Consider the following 18,136-nt stretch of genomic DNA (forward strand, 5'->3'; position numbering starts at 1 on the left):
GGAGCACTATGCGGGGCTGGGTCTCAAGACCCTGAGAACATGAACATGACCTAAGCTAAAATCAAGAGGCAGGTGCTTAAATACCTGAGCTATGCAGGCTGCCCCTTACACAAGTATTTCTACCCAACATCTGTCTAGTAAATCTGTAGCAAATTAATGGGAAAATTACTCTAAAATTCCCAGCCTCATGCTGGTCTCATACCCAAAGAAATCACTAAAAATGTGAGAATTTTACATTTTTGCCTCATGTTTACACTAATGTAAATGAAACATTTGTACTTAGATAAATTACATATTTCGTTACCTCAGGGGGAAAAAAATGGTCATTTTGCCTAAGAAACTTTTCTGCTATGTACAAGTAGATATTGTTGACATGTTTATCATCTGACAATAAATAGCTTCATTTAGTTTACAATAAATGGAAAGAGAAGAAATGTTCTCTAAGGAAAGGAAAACAAAGCAACAGGTTGTTATACTGGTAGTAATAAAATTTAATATGCAAAGTGCAAAAAAAACCCTCTGAGCTAAAATTAAATCAGATAGTGAAACTTCAGATTTTGAGTATGTAGAGTATATTATTTCATGTAGCTGTAATGTTGTTGTGTTCTTATTTATCTGAATATCCGTGCACATATTATAATTTGCCCCCCACTAGTTAAAATCAGCTCATCCTTTATGTAAGATATGTCATTTTTTCTTCTTAGAACATTGTGCCCTCAAGTCACATTTGTTATACTTCTGGTCCCATCATAAACCCTTTGGAATACAGAGTGCCATTGAATTGAGTTTCCATTTGGATTTCTTCCAGAGCTATTGCTTTGAGAGCAGCATATGAAATAACAAAATTGGCATGGGCTGGTTTAACTCCATGGCTAACTCTGTTGTTTTCCGTTGATGATAAGTGTGTGGCATAGTGAAAAATATAATCTACAATATCGTTCTTTTATGCAAGCAGATTACATTATATATAACTTAGCATTTATCTTTAGTTATATTCGGAGGCTTCACACATTTCAGTAAACATCTATTTTATAGTTTTTGATAGATAATTGATAACAACAGAGTATTGAAAATAGAGAAGCAGAAATGATAGCACTCTCATTCACTAGCTACACATAATAGCCAACCTTGGGTTTTTCTTTTTTATAGTGCAAGTAGTTTTCTGGCAAAGGCAGTAACATGATTTGGGAAATTTAGATTCTCTTTGAATTGCTATGATATCAAATAAGGGTAAGTATCCTGGAATTAATATCACTTAAAGGAAGACAGAGGATGTTAGGTATCAGAGTACTTCTGAGATGAACGTGTCAGGATACTGTTGGTATCAAGATACCTTGTCTTGGAATACAGAGTGCCATTGAATTGAGTTTCCATTTGGATTTCTTAACTTACTTAACTTACTAAAACATCATTCTAGAAGCACATTTTTTAAAAAAATGTCAGTATTTGGTAAAGATAGATACTGATGACGTATGATGTTCAAAAAAATTTACAAAACACGTTTATTCCCATAACGTGAATGTCAGTGTAGGTGCCCTATATATCTAGATTTAAGTGAAATTGCCTCAATTGTTTTTCACATCATAGGCCATTGAATCCTGAACTCCTGAGTATCTTATAACTACATCTAATTCCCCATTTCTTGATTATGTTACTTGTAAAATGTATCATTTCACTTGTAACAATAAAGGAAAAACAACGGGTGGATATCATGATGAGAACCTGATGACTGGTAGACTATATAAAGGCAATTCTTCAATTTCAACTTTGTCAAGAGACAAATATTTCATTAGTTTACATTTTTAAAGTATGTGAACCTTATTAATAGCTACTAAGTGTCAATAGTGTCAATTTGAAATGCTAATAATTTATTAATGTTTAAAAAATTAAAAATCTTCTAAAATTGAATACAAATAGTTAAATCTCAGGTTATTTGAGGAAAAAAAGAGAACACAGTGTTTGATTAAGCTGGACCCTCCCCTTCTTGTGAATAAGCTGATATTCAAGTAGTAAATAACAACTAATCGATAAGCTTAATTTCCAATCCTAAATCCTCTGAGATTCTGCCCAAACACTGTGTCCCCAAATTATGACCAACAGGATTCCATGAGGCTGAGTCTGCTTTTACTGTACCTATATCCTCATCTATTTTATTTATACTTTTCTTCTTTCAACTGTGTAACACTGAGAATGGCAACCTTTGTTCTAAGTACTGTGTAAAATTTAATTTTTAAAATGAGCAAAATATTTAAACAGGCACTTCATAAAGAAAGATATATGAATTCCCAATAAGTGCATGAAAAGGTACTCAACATCATTAGTTATCAGGAAAAATTAAAAGTGTAATGAGATACACAGTGGAATAGCTAAGATTGAAAATTGTTAGCAATAATATGGAAAAACTAAAACTCTTGTACATTGCTGTTGAAATAGAAAACTTTACAACCACTCTGGAAATTGCTCAGGTATTTCCTCAAAAAATTAAACACATATTTGTCTCTCCTATCATCTTAAAGTTCCATTTGGAATTCTGAGGCCAGGTAAATAAATAAGTCTCAAAATTCTTTTAAACTATTATTCAAAGTCACCATCCAAAATGTAAATCTCTCAAATAAGTTATAATTTCACATAGCCTTATCATATTTTTAGTGATTTGATTATTTTTTGCCTCACTGTGGTTTTCTTTGTGAATGAATCTTAACATATATTTAAACCAAATATGAAAATTAGAAATGGATAATAAACTTAAATTTAAAAACTGTAACAATAAGCCTTCTAAAACAAAACATTGGAGAATATTTTCATGACTATGGAGTAGCATAGCACAGAACTGCTTAACCATAAAAGAAAAAAATAAAACTATTTTTATAAAAATTAGAATTTCTCCTCATCAGAATTCACCATTAAGAATGTTAAAACGCACCACAGAATGGCAGAATATGTTTGCAATGCTTATCTCGACAAAAGACATCTACACACACACACACACACACACACACACATACTTTCTATCCACTGATACTATAAAGACAAATAGAGACTAAACAAAATACCTGGACAGGAACTTTATTAGAAAATCAGAATTGCCAATAAACATATAAAAAGAAGTTTGACTTTATCAGGGATGGGCCCATTAATATAACAATGTGATACAATTTCACAAGTACCATAATGGCAAATGAAGAAGACTGATAACTTCAAGAATTGACATATAATCTATTATTATATATAAATAAATATATGTATTTATGCAATTCTAATACAGCATAAATATCTATCAGATATATGAGCATAAAACCAGGATATTCATAGAGCAGTATTTGTAACAACGAATAACTATAAAGAATCCAAATGTCTGTCAACAATTTAAAGGATAAATGCACTGTCGTGTATATATATATATATATATATATATATATATATATACACACTGAAATATTATACAACAACAAGAATTAACTACTATTACATGCAACAATATGGATAAATCTTACAAAGGTTCTGTTGAGCCAAATAAGTCAAATTAAAAAAAAAGTTATGATTCTACTTTTATAAAATTCTAAATAAAAAATAATTGATCGTGATAGAAATCCAAATAATTTTCTCATCTTTGAAACCAAGCCAATGACTGGGAAGAAGTAGGAGACAGCTTCTAAATTATAGATTATATTTATATTTATTGTTTGGGAGGAAGTTACAGGGGTATGTTTACTTGGTAAAATTTTATCAGACAGTTGTGAGATCTTTTTTGTGTACATACAGAAAAAGTCAGTTTTTTAAAATGCTTTTCAGTACTATGACCAACAGATGCCCCAAAATCGGATAAGGAAAGCTTCTATGCTTTTCTTACACAAGAGTGGCCTAGATCTACATTCAAAGCCTTTTCACCTTTACTTTGAACACAATGCATACCAAACTGTCTTTTCTTGATTTCAAAACAATAGTAGATAAGGTAGGGTGGGATTATTGGTTACTTAAAGAAGATTTACTGTCAACAGAAGGATAAGTCAATGAACCTAAGAAAACCAAGCACATTAGCACTCAAATTTTATGGAATTCTGGAGTTATAAAGTTCTTAAATTCTCAGCAGCTCTTAAAACAGCTTACCATATTGTAAGATAATAGAGTAACAAATATTCAGCATGGTAATTTTCAATCAACAATAAAAGTTTAAATTATTCATTCAATAAATTAATTTAACTATATTTTATATTAACACTTATATTAGTACCTGGCATGGGAAGCATATATGAAAATATCTGGCACAGTAAATTACAGTGCCTGCAATGGACATGTTCTTTGCTTTCATGAAACTTGTACTATATAGTCAGGGAAACAAAATAAAAATAGGCAAGCATATACATAAGGTCATTTCAGATAATGATAAGTACTAGGAAGAAATAGAAAGATGAGATCAGAGATATGACATTTGATCTGATATATGCATGAAAGGTAATGTTTGTGTAAAAGCCAAGAAGTAGAAATAACCTAGATGTGTTCCATGACAGAGAGCATACAAGTATGGATGAAATATGGTAACCATATGGGGTGGCTGGGGTGGGGAACTGGCGGGTGCTGAAGATGGGGAAAGAAGTGAAGTCAAAGGAGGAGGCAAGATCCAGATCAGGTAAAGTTTAAAGGCATGTTTTATTTTATGTATGAATTTAAATTTCCAGGGAGTCTTGAGCAGGACTGATGAAAAATAATCCGATACATACACACACACATATTTTAAAGTTAATTGATGTAGAGAACAGACTGTTGTTGGGAGTAAATGGGAACATGGTGCCAATGATGTGTCTTTTGAACTCTTTTGATTTGTGACATAGAGAAATACGAAATAGTGTTTATAAATATAAATGGTAGAGATGATAAGTTGTATGGCTAATTATATATATCTTTAGCTATGATGGTAATGTATATCTCTGGTATGATATATTCCCTGAGTTTCATAAAGAACACATAAGCATGTTTTTAAGACAAATGGGCCCTAGACAGGTAAAGACATATTTATTTTTATAACTGTGATCTTTTATTTTTAAAGAAGAGTTACAATGAGAGGGCAGAATTTGAAAATTTAACTAGGAATCAAACTTAGAGTATTTTTCAATAATTTTAACTACAAACTGAGCATTTACTAAGTTTTATGAGGTTTGCTGCTCTACAGTTAAGAAAGTCACTAGCTTTCTAGGTATAAAATATTTGGTTTCTAATCATAGTGCTGCTATTAAGTGTGAGATTTGAAGGATTAAATGATCATTCAGGATATTTTTAACTCAAATATTCTATGATCATCATCATTAATTTAAATGATTCTTTCAAATAGAACTAAAGAGCACAATTAACTGTATTATCCTGTGTTGTGTAGAAAGATTGTTACTCATTGCTAATACTTAATAGAAACTATCTCTTAAAGGTCAGTACCATATTAACTTTTTAAAAAGTATTTTGGGACTTCTCTTCTGGGAAGTTGGAATAGACAGACCTCGTTTCTTCCACTAAGTACAACTTATAACCCTGGAATTATAAGGAAAATAGCAATAAGGAGACTCGAAACGTTACAGAAGAAGGCAGACCAACTATGACTTAGGGACCCAAGGAAAGATAGCATGGTGAGTTATATTTTTGCCTCATGTATCCTAGCTGAAGTTGGCCGCCCAGAAATGCTAATGGTTGTAGACATTAAAAAGTCCTTACAAAAGTCTGCCCTCTTTAGCCGAAGAAACAGGAAAGGGGGCAGCCTAACAAGAAAGAAGTTTCAGACAAGAATCAATACATAATTCATCCTGCCCTTTTAACTATGAAGGGCTAATATACAGAAATGTGTGTGTGTTCACAGACTTATATATTCAGAGCCCTCAAAATCAGTAATAATGAAATTTCTATACAATCATAGATAATTAAATCATAGTTAACCTTCCATTTTTTATTTCTAAGATGGCCTTACCATTCAGAAAGTCAACTAATCTAGGACTTTCATTCTTTTAAATGTTCCTGTTCCCAATTCAAATTAAATTCTGGTAATAGTTTATTTGATTATGAATGAAGTACTTATTTTCCTCTGGCAAGGAATTTTAAAAACATAGTAACAGTAATGTTGGGGCACCTGGGTGGCTCAGTGACTTAAGCCTCTGCCTTCAGCTTGGGTCGTGATTGATCTCAGAGTCCTGGGATCAAGCCCTGCATCAGGCTCTCTGCTTGGCAGGGTCCTGCTTCCCCCCTCTCTCTGCCTGCCTCTATGCCTACTTGTGATCTCTCCCTGTCAAATAAATAAGTAAAATCTTAAAAAAAATAATAACAGCAGTGTAGTCATCTCAAACTTTTTCAAATAATAAACTTTTTCAAATAATAAACTTGGAGTATAGCTATTTATAAGAAAAGCTTAATACTACAGGTCTTTAAAATAAAAATATAAGGAATATATTTAAAATGCTTTAATTATAAAGTTTCAAAGTGTCCTTGGACTTTTTATAAAGATCTTTTTATAAAGATCTATTAAAAATTACTATATCCTAATGTGACAATGATCAAAAGCCTTTCCTAGAAAGATCCCACAAGTAGATTATTGGTCATATCACAACATTTAGTATTTTGCAATCATGTTAGTTAATTTACTAAAATCGTGTTCTAGAACAGTTTTCAGTTCTTTGCAAACAATTCTTCGATTTGATTTGCTCTCTACTCGTATATATGAAGGAAGAAATTTTAAAAATAGGTCAGAAATTCAAAGAATTAGTGGATAAATTATTTTTAAAATCAGAAAGATCTCCTATCCTTGGTTTTCTCTTCTTAGCTAGTCTTCACAGACCCTTTTTAAGCTTCTTCTACTGGTCTTCTAGAGCTATATGTCTAAAGAATTTATATTTCTGTTTCTAGGTTATGTTGTTTGCTTATTTACTATTATCTCTAATAGTTTTTAATTTCTTTTTTTATTTTTTTTTTAAAGAAATTTATTTATTTGACAGACATCACAAGTAGGCAGAGAGGCAGGGGAGAGAGAGAGGAGGAGGAGGCAGGCTCCCTGCTGAGCAGAGAGCCCGATATGAGGCTCGATCCCAGGACCCTGGGATCATGACCCCAGCCGAAGGCAGAGGCTTTAACCACTGAGCCACCCAGGCTCCCTAGTTTTTAATTTCTGAGACAGAATAAGAAATAGAAAAATCTTATCCAGAATAATAACATTATAAATCTTTAAATTCAAAAGACCATCTTGGTTAACCTCTATCTTCATTAAGTTAGAAGACAATGTCCATTTTACAGATTAGGTGACAGAAACTAAGAGATGTTAAAGTGATCAACAACACTGCAACATACATATTAAGCACTTAAATACTAGTTGAATGGATGTTTGAGTGCTTATTGTTGGGCTGGCAGAAAGAAAGGGCTACTTAAGATGACAAAGGTCCCTGCTACAAAACCTGAGCTCAGACAGGAGAACAAAGACCCAAGCAGGAATCTGAAAACCCTCCCACCCCGGGCTCCCGTGGACCAATGGGACCCTGACAAGAGGGAATCTGAGACCCCCGCCCCGGGCTCTGGTAGACCAATGGGACCCCGAGGAGCAGGCAAAATATCCAAATAAGGGAAACTTGCCAAAAGACCCCTGAACTCCCCTGAGGCCCCTTAAAAGCTCCCTTCTCCCTGCCTTGGGCACGACTTCCTCCACTCTGCTTTCCGGAGTCTCGGAACCTTGCCTGAGGGTGTCCACCTCCTCCTGGTGCAACTTTCCTGGCTCCCCTTCTCCTGAGCCCTGAAACTTCGCTGGGGAGTGTTTTTAATAAATCTTGCCTTGCACCCACTTTGCCTGGTGTTGTGTTTATCTCACTGGAAAAACTTTACACTTATTACTAATAAATAATAGTGGAGAGTATCATCTAGCTTCTCTCTATCAACCCTTATATCACCACTAACTGTATTGTTGATTACATTAAATTTGAAGAACTCAGGGTGCCTGTGTGGTGCAGTTCATTGAACATGAACTCTTTGTTTCAGCTCAGGTCTGATCTCAGGGTCATGGGATGGGGCTCTCTGTTGGTCTCTGTGCTCAGTGCAGAGTCTGCTTGAGTTTCTCTCTCCCTCTGTCCCTACCTGACCCCCACCCCTAAAATAAATAAATAAACATATGATGAAAACTTTTAAAGAACTCATAAAGCTATTGGGCTCTATGTTCAAGGATTGAAACTTACTAAAATTCTAATTTCCCCCCTTTTTTTTTCCTCCACCCCAATCTGTTGGCAATTTAATGTGAGAGTAAGGAGAAAAATCATAACCTGTGGGAACCAGGAAACCATTCACTTAAGATACCTATTTAGTCACTTAATTATATGATATTTAATCCAGACCATTTCTTCAAATGTCATATTTGCATTCTTCTGGAAATTATATGTTTTTCAAGCAAATATGGTATGTTTTATATTTCTACACCTTGCTATATCCATTTACATGAGCTTATTAGCTTAAAATCATATTAGCCTTATAAAACTTTATTTTTGTTGGTTAACATATACATTTTACACTTAAGAACAGGTGTAAACTCTGACATCTGGGACATCCAGCAGAAAAGAATGTCCCTGAGGCACTTACACAAGACGATATCAATACACATTCACACAATGACATTTCAGACAGATAAGTGCCCTTATATCAGGGCACCAAATAAGAAAAATAGAAAGCATGAGCAAAGAGCACATGACATAAAATGAAATACATATGTAGAGATTGACCATCATTTGCAGGGGTGAGAGCCCTATTCCAAAGTGAAACTGAAGTTCATTTTAAAATGGAAGTTTTAACATTTAACAGCTAAGCACATAAAAAGGAATTCGTAACAGAAAAACCTACATCAATTGAAGTGACCTTTCTCAGAGATATCTTTTACAGATTTTCCTTCTGGCTGTCTCTTTTCTTCTTTGCTCTACTCCAGACGTTTTTCAATAGAGACCCTTTTCTTTCTTTCCTTATGGATAACTCATATTTTAACATCTTTAGCCTTATGAATCAGATTCCATTGTGGAAAACTTTAAGATGATATTTCTATCCTGGTGTTTGATGATTTGGGGAATTCCAGAAACCTCTGTATTGTATCAGATTTCTTCTGTCAAGAAGTTTGTTCAAATTATGATAGTAGGGGGAAAAACAGCATAGAAACCTATCACAGATGATATGTATTAAGCTCTTCAAAAATATTTATGTCATTTTTCTTTTATTTTATCCCAGCCATGTAAAAGGCTAAGGGACCCCATTTTCTAACTCCAACTCCTTGAGCTCAAAGTCAGGGAACAAGAAGGAAGACACAAATTTGATATTGGAAGATTCTTTGAATGATTGGTATAGCTTCATTGTTATAACAAATTTGATTAAAGTTCACTGAGGAATGGATTAAATAAATATTATAGAAATATTTAATTCTACTTTTTTAAAATCTTGGTTAAAACCTTAATTTGCATGGCAGCTAAGACCTACAGAGGAAAAGCTTTGAAAATTTACAAAGCTAGTCATTCCAATATGAAAATTTTGATCAAGTTGCATTTTACCACCATAAGCTTAAAGGAGACAGTTTTTGGAAAAGAATGCAATAAAAAGTCATGCTTGGGACATTTTATGACCAGGATTTCTGGAACCTCCTCCATTTCCCTCATTTAGATATACAGTCAGATGGTGGGAAGTTTAGGCATCTGTGCAGAGTGAAGACTGACTCCTAGCCAGGATTCAGGGAGCATCAAAGGAAGGCTTTATAAATTTCTTATAGCCCTAATCCTATCACTTAGGAATGACAGCATTTTATGGTTTATAAACACCTTTTTGAAAACCATGTCACATTTAGACTCAAGTTACAGTTTCTTACTGGATGAATATCCTATATATGTACTTTTTTACAGAATATGTAGAAAGGACAAGACATCACCCATGTATAGTAGTTCTGAAAATATGTTAGAATGACCAGTATGGGCATGTGCAATTATTTGTTTGTTGTGCACAGAATTAGGAGTGACTGAGTCTGAATAACATGACCAAAATTCACAGCAAAAGATGAAATTCTTAGAGAATAGATCATTGCAATAAATCAAAATGGTGCACTTGGTACTTCAGTCTCTAAAAAGGTTTTGAGAATGGCCAACATGGTTACTTTAGGGAATAATACTAATTCTTTCCAGGAAACTCAGTTACCTGAGTTTATACCTCAGTACCTCAGGTACCCTGCCATTTAAAGTACTAAGAAGCAGTGCTCTCTTTGTTCTTCTGTTAGAAATGTCCATTGGTCTTAAATGGAAATGATGGCACACCAGGGGCAAACAAAATAATCAATTTGAAGCCTACTCACCATTTTATTTAAAATATGAAAAAAATAACCTGTTCTTGAATAGAATTTATCACCTTAATATATGTCCATATATGGTGATGGGATCTTAGCTTGAAAGATCAAGTTGAATTCGCCCTAGGATTCAGATATATTTCAGCAAGTCTAGTGAGTCTGTTTAAATGACTACCAGGGTCTGTTTGCATAAGACTGAAGAACTTTCTTGGGAAGAACAAGTATCTTCTTCAATAAAGAGAGTTAGTACATACGAACGTACTTTAGGTTTTGAGAAAAGATGAAAATTTGGGTACAGACCAGATGTAATGGCTTCCTTCCTTCTTTTAAAGAAAGACAGCAGAGACAAGAGTATAAGGGACATATATTAAACAGAGCTATTTTCTTAAAATCTCTGTAAAACATGAAGAGAATAGAACAACTGTATCCTAGTAGTCTATATAGCAGAGTGTAGTGTCTTTCATAATTTAGGTAATTATTGATCTCTGTAGTCATGTTAGTTGAATCAGTAAACCAGTCCAGCCTCTGTGTAGAATGAAGGGAAAGAAAGGAACTCTATCAGGGCTGGAACATCAGAGCATTAGAATAAAGACATACTCATAGCATCTGGACTAGAAGACATGGAGAGACTAGAAGACTAGAAGAAGTGGAGGACTCCTTGGGGTATCCAAGAAGAATACGTAAGAGGAAACCATATTCTCTGTGTGTGAGATGAATGGACTGCTTTTGGCTATCCCCATGAGGACAGCTTAAAGTCTGTTAGAGAAATCTGAGGAAAGCTGAAGCTTCTGAAATTTTATACATAGAGACAAAAACAGAAATACTGTTTTATTACCCTTATTAGGCTATTATCTTGACTCCTAGACTGGTTTATTTTTGAAAAATATGAGTTACAAATACATGTTGTTTGGATAATTTTTTTCTCCTTTACATTATTTTTATAATGATCTCATCTTGGAAAAGCTGAAGTGAAGTCAGCTTGATAAGTTTTTGATAGAATGCACTATTTTGATCAGATGACTTAGATAATTTTGTATTATCAGTAAAAGCTGGCTGGAAATAGAAGTCTGCTTTCAAGATTCATTAAACTTTGTCTTCCTAACCAATGTATGATCATTAATGACTAAGTCTTGCCTGTATGAGTATATCTTGGACAAATATGCAAAAAATGCCTGCATTTACCCTGGGTGACAGAATCAGGGGGGAGTTTCAGTGAAAGAACTTTCCCAGTCACAGCATGGGAAACGTCATGTTTGTCCATATGATGCTATAAGACTGCATATGAGCCCTCTAACTTTCCTCTTGTACGAGACAGTGAAGTCAGGGACCCAGAGGTGCAGAATCAAAGTCAACTTGACTTTGATTAACTGATGCTGTTTTCATCAGTTAATCAGTTAACTGTTAACTGATGCCATATTTTTTTATTGTTTACTTCCATTCTGAGGTAAAAACACTTTGGGTACAGAGTTGGAAGATTGGGAATCAAGAAGCTGGAGAGGAAGACATGGATGTCTTATGCCATGTGTTTCCTTGCCTTCTCTTAGTGGTCTGTGTTACTTTTGTTGTTTGTTTCTTCTCTTCATTGTTTTAACATATGGGGGAATGAATATCTGATACTGAATACTCAAGGGATGTGGTATATATTGGTGCCTTAGGGAGGATCAATTGTCCAAACTCCTCTAATTTGAAGGAGTCATCTAAAATATATATGTAGTACCCTCTTCTCTCTCTCTCTCTCTCACACACACACACACATTTTCATATTAAATGTACTTGGGGACAAAAGCAGACATATGACCATTTTTATTCCCTATTTTGATATCTTTACATTTTGTTTTGTTATCATATTCTTTGGGGGAAAAGCAGTATGAGTAACTTAGCCACTGGATCTGGAAACATCAACAGTCCCATTTCAACCAAGTTTTCGATTATTAGATCAATACCATGAACTCATGCTCATAATCAGAAAAACTTGTTATTCTGTTATTCATGGAAGTAAAATAACCCCAAGCTGTTGTCTCTGTTGATGTTTTTCTTACATGATTATGTATCTAGTATCTGTATGATATGATGTTCCCAACAGAAATAACTGGGGAGAAAATTAAAATTACAATCTTAGAAGAACTTCAGTTTTTGGTCTTCCTAAAAATAATGTTCTTTCCTCCTCAGAGACATGGGATTCCAAGTATCCCCATAACACACAGTATCTCCATAACAGCATTTAAATATTAAATATAAAAACAAATGACCAACCCTGATTAAAAACCATGCTAACTTACCAAGATCAAAAATCAATATCCAGGTGGGGGAGGAGTCAAGATGGCAGAGAAGTAGCAGGCTGAGACTACTTCAGCTAGCCGGAGATCAGCTAGATAGCTTATCTAAAGATTGCAAACACCTGAAAATCCATCGGCAGACCGAAGAGAAGAAGAACAGCAATTCTGGAAACAGAAAAACAACCACTTTCTGAAAGGTAGGACCGGCGGAGAGGTGAATCCAAGGCGACGGGAAGATAGAACCCGGGGGGGAGGGGCCGGCTCCCGGCAAGCGGCAGAGCAACAGCGCACAAAATCAGGACTTTTAAAAGTCTGTTCCGCTGAGGGACATCACTCCAGAGGCTAAACCGGGGCGAAGCCAACGTGGGGTCAGTGTGGCCTCAGGTCCCGCAGGGTCACAGAAGGATGGGGGTGTCTGAGTGTCGCAGAGCTTGTGGGTATTGGAACGGGAAAGCCGGCTACAGAGACAGAGCCAACGGTAAGCTCGCAGCTCGGGGTGACCTTGAACCGGTCGCAGGCTCGGTGAGCTCGGAGCGCGGCCAGAGGTCAGGCAGACGGGAGTAACTGGGCTCTGTTCTCTGAGGGCACACTGAGGAGTGCGGCCCTGGGCTCTCGGCTCCTCCAGGCCGGAGACCAGGAGGCCGCCATTTGTATTCCCGTCCTCCGGAACTCTACGGAAAGCGCTCAGGGAACAAAAGCTCCTGAAAGCAAACCCGAGCGGATTACTCACCCCAGCCCTTGTGTAATTCCGCCTGGGGAGGACACTTGACAATCACTACAACAGGCCCCTCCCCCAGAAGATCAACAAGAAATCCAGCCGAGACCAAGTTCACCTACCAAGGAGTCTGGTTTCAATACCAAGAAGAGCAGCAGAATTCCAGAGGAGGAGAAAGCCAAGCACGGAACTCATGGCTTTTTCCCTGTGATTTTTTATTAGTCTTGCAGTTAATTTAATTTTTTTCTTTTTCATTTTTTGTTTTTTTTTCTCGCCTTCGGGTAAATGTTTTTTTTTTATTGTTACCTTTTTCTTTTTTAAAGATTTTTTACTAGTTTATCTAATATATATATTTTTCCTTTTTTATATATTTCTTAGGTGTTTTCTTTTTTTTTAATTCTTTTTTTTTCTTTTTTCTTTCTTCCTTTTTGAACCACTTTTAATCCCCTTTCTCCCCCCTCACGATTTTGGATCTCTTCTAATTTGGTTAAAGCATATTTTCCTGGGGTTGTTGCCCCCTTTTAGTATTTTACTTGCCCCTTCATATACTCTTATCTGGACAAAATGACAAGACGGAAAAATTCAACACAAAAAAAAGAACAAGAGGCAGTACCGAAGGCTAGGGACCTAATCAATACAGACATTGGTAATATGTCAGATCTAGAGTTCAGAATGACAATTCTCAAGGTTCTAGCTGGGCTCGAAAAAGGCATGGAAGATATTAGAGAAACCCTCTCGAGAGATATAAAAGCCCTTTCTGGAGAAATAAAAGAACTAAAATCTAACCAAGTTGAAATCAAAAAAGCTATTAATGAGGTGCAATCAAAAATGGAGGCTCTCACTGCTAGGATAAATGAGGCAGAAGAAAGAATTAGTGATATAGAAGACCAAATGACAGAGAATAAAGCAGCTGAGCAAAAGAGGGGCAAACAGCTACTGGACCACGAGGGAAGAATTCGAGAGGTAAGTGACACCATAAGACGAAACAACATTAGAATAATTGGGATTCCAGAAGAAGAAGAAAGAGAGAGGGGAGCAGAAGGTATACTGGAGAGAATTATTGGGGAGAATTTCCCAAATATGGCAAAGGGAACGAGCATCAAAATTCAGGAGATTCAGAGAACGCCCCTCAAAATCAATAAGAATAGGCCCACACCCCGTCACCTAATAGTAAAATTTACAAGTCTCAGTGACAAAGAGAAAATCCTGAAAGCAGCCCGGGAAAAGAAGTCTGTAACATACAATGGTAAAAATATTAGATTGGCAGCTGACTTATCCACAGAGACCTAGCAGGCCAGAAAGAGCTGGCATGATATTTTCAGAGCACTAAATGAGAAAAACATGCAGCCAAGAATACTATATCCAGCTAGGCTATCATTGAAAATAGAAGGAGAGATTAAAAGCGTCCAGGACAAACAAAAACTGAAAGAATTTGCAAACACCAAACCAGCTCTACAGGAAATCTTGAAAGGGGTCCTCTAAGCAAGGAGAGAGCCTACAAGTGGTAGATCAGAAAGGAACAGAGACCATATACAGTAACAGTCACCTTATAGGCAATACAATGGCACTAAATTCATATCTCTCAATAGTTACCCTGAATGTTAATGAGCTAAATGCCCCTGTCAAAAGACACAGGCTATCAGAATGGATAAAAAAACAAAACCCATCTATATGTTGCCTCCAAGAAACTCATTTTAAGCCCGAAGACACCTCCAGATTTAAAGTGAGGGGGTGGAAAAGAATTTACCAAGCTAATGGACATCAGAAGAAAGCAGGAGTGGCAATCCTTATATCAGATCAATTAGATTTTAAGCCAAAAACTATAAGAAGAGATGAGGAAGGACACTATATCATACTCAAAGGGTCTGTCCAACAAGAAGATCTAACAATTTTAAATATCTATGCCCCCAACGTGGGAGCAGCCAACTACATAAACCAATTAATAACAAAATCAAAGAAACACGTCAACAATAATACAATAATAGTAGGGGACTTTAACACTCCCCTCACTGAAATGGACAGAACATCCAAGCAAAAGATCAACAAGGAAATAAAGGCCTTAAAAGACACACTGGACTACATGGACATCACAGATATATTCAGAACATTTCATCCCAAAGCAACAGAATACACATTCTTCTCTAGTGCACATGGAACATTCTCCAGAATAGATCACATCCTCGGTCCTAAATCAGGACTCAACTGGTATCAAAAAATTGGGATCATTCCCTGCATATTTTCAGACCACAATGCTCTAAAGCTAGAACTCAACCACAAAAGGAAGTTTGAAAAGAACCCAAATACATGGAGACTAAACAGCATCCTTCTAAAGAATGAATGGGTCAATCGGGAAATTAAAGAAGAATTGAAAAAAATCATGGAAACAAATGATAATGAAAATACAATGGTTCAAAATCTGTGGGACACAACAAAGGCAGTCCTGAGAGGAAAATATATAGTGCTACAAGCCTTTCTCAAGAAACAAGAAAGGTCTCAGGTACACAACCTAACCCTACACCTAAAGGAGCTGGAGAAAGAACAAGAAAGAAACCCTAAGCCCAGCAGGAGAAGAGAAATCATAAAGATCAGAGCAGAAATCAATGAAATAGAAACCAAAAAACCAATAGAACAAATCAACAAAACTAGGAGCTGGTTCTTTGAAAGAATTAATAAAATTGATAAACCCCTGGCCCAACTTATCAAAAAGAAAAGAGAAAGGACCCAAATAAATAAAATCATGAATGAAAGAGGAGAGATCACAACTAACACCAAAGAAATACAAACTATTATAAGAAATTACTATGAGCAACTCTACGGCAATAAATTTGACAATCTGGAAGAAATGGATGCATTCCTAGAGACATATAAATACCACAACTGAACCAGGAAGAAATAGAAAGCCTGAACAGACCCATAACCAGTAAGGAGATTGAAACAGTCATTAAAAATCTCCAAACAAACAAAAGCCCAGGGCCAGACGGCTTCCCGGGGGAATTCTACCAAACATTTAAAGAAGAACTAATTCCTATTCTCCTGAAACTGTCCCAAAAACTAGAAATGGAAGGAAAACTTCCAAACTCATTTTATGAGGCCAGCATCACCTTGATCCCCAAAGCAGACAAGGATCCCATTAAAACAGAGAGCTATAGACCAATATCCTTGATGAACACAGATGCGAAAATTCTCACCAAAATACTAGGCAATAGGATTCAACAGTACATTAAAAGGATTATTCACCACGATCAAGTGGGATTTATTCCAGGGCTGCAAGATTGGTTCAACATCCGCAAATCAGTCAATGTGATACAACACATCAATAAAAGAAAGAACAAGAACCATATGATACTCTCAATAGATGCTGAAAAAGCATTTGACAAAGTACAGCATCCCTTCCTGATCAAAACTCTTCAAAGTGTAGGGATAGAGGGCACATACCTCAATATCATCAAAGCCATCTATGAAAAACCCACCGCAAATATCATTCTCAATGGAGAAAAACTGAAAGCTTTTCCGCTAAGGTCAGGAACACGGCAGGGATGTCCATTATCACCACTGCTATTCAACATAGTACTAGAGGTCCTACCCTCAGCAATCAGACAACAAAAGGAAATTAAAGGCATCCAAATCAGCAAAGTAGAAGTCAAATTATCACTCTGCAGATGATATGATACTATATGTGGAAAACCCAAAAGACTCCACTCCAAAACTGCTAGAACTTATACAGGAATTCAGTAAAGTGTCAGGATATAAAATCAATGCACAGAAATCAGTTGCATTTCTCTACACCAACAGCAAGACAGAAGAAAGAGAAATTAAGGAGTCAATCCCATTTACAATTGCACCCAAAACCATAAGATACCTAGGAATAAACCTAACCAAAGAGACACAGAATCTATACTCAGAAAACTATAAAGTACTCATGAAAGAAATTGAGGAAGACACAAAGAAATGGAAAAATGTTTCATGCTCCTGGATTGGAAGAATAAATATTGTGAAAATGTCTATGCTACCTAAAGCAATCTACACATTTAATGCAATTCCTATCAAAATACCATCCATCTTTTTCAAAGAAATGGAACAAATAATTCTAAAATTTATATGGAACCAGAAAAGACCTTGAATAGCCAAAGGGATATTGAAAAAGAAAGCCAACGTTGGTGGCATCACAATTCCGGACTTCAAGCTCTATTACAAAGCTTTCATCATCAAGACAGCATGGTACTGTCACAAAAACAGACACATAGATCAATGGAACAGAATAGAGAGCCCAGAAATAGACCCTCAACTCTATGGTCAACTAATCTTCGACAAAGCAGGAAAGAATGTCCAATGGAAAAAAGACAGCCTCTTCAATAAATGGTGCTGGGAAAATTGGACAGCCACATGCAGAAAAATGAAATTGGACCATTTCCTTACACCACACACAAAAATAGACTCAAAATGGATGAAGGACCTCAATGTGAGAAAGGAATCCATCAAAATCCTTGAGGAGAACACAGGCAGCAACCTCTTCGACCTCAGCCGCAGCAACATCTTCCTAGGAACTATGCCAAAGGCAAGGGAATCAAGGGAAAAAATGAACTATTGGGATTTCATCAAGATCAAAAGCTTTTGCACAGCAAAGGAAACAGTTAACAAAATCAAAAGACAACTGACAGAATGGGAGAAGATATTTGCAAACGACATATCAGATAAAGGACTAGTGTCCAGAATCTATAAAGAACTTAGCAAACTCAACACCCAAAGAACAAATAATCCAATCAAGAAATGGGCAGAGGACGTGAACAGACATTTCTGCTAAGAAGACATCCAGATGGCCAACAGACACATGAA

The 18,136-nt window shown here is 35.9% G+C and overlaps 1 long non-coding RNA gene across 2 annotated transcripts in view; it reads left to right on the forward strand.

The window, feature by feature from the left end:
* The window catches only part of LOC309854363, a 470,028-nt gene that overhangs the window by 172,029 nt on the left and 279,863 nt on the right, over positions 1 to 18,136 (forward strand). The window lies entirely within an intron of this gene.

Source organism: Mustela nivalis (genome assembly GCF_964662115.1).
Source record: "Mustela nivalis genome assembly, chromosome: 1".
NCBI classification, from domain to species: Eukaryota; Metazoa; Chordata; class Mammalia; order Carnivora; family Mustelidae; genus Mustela; species Mustela nivalis.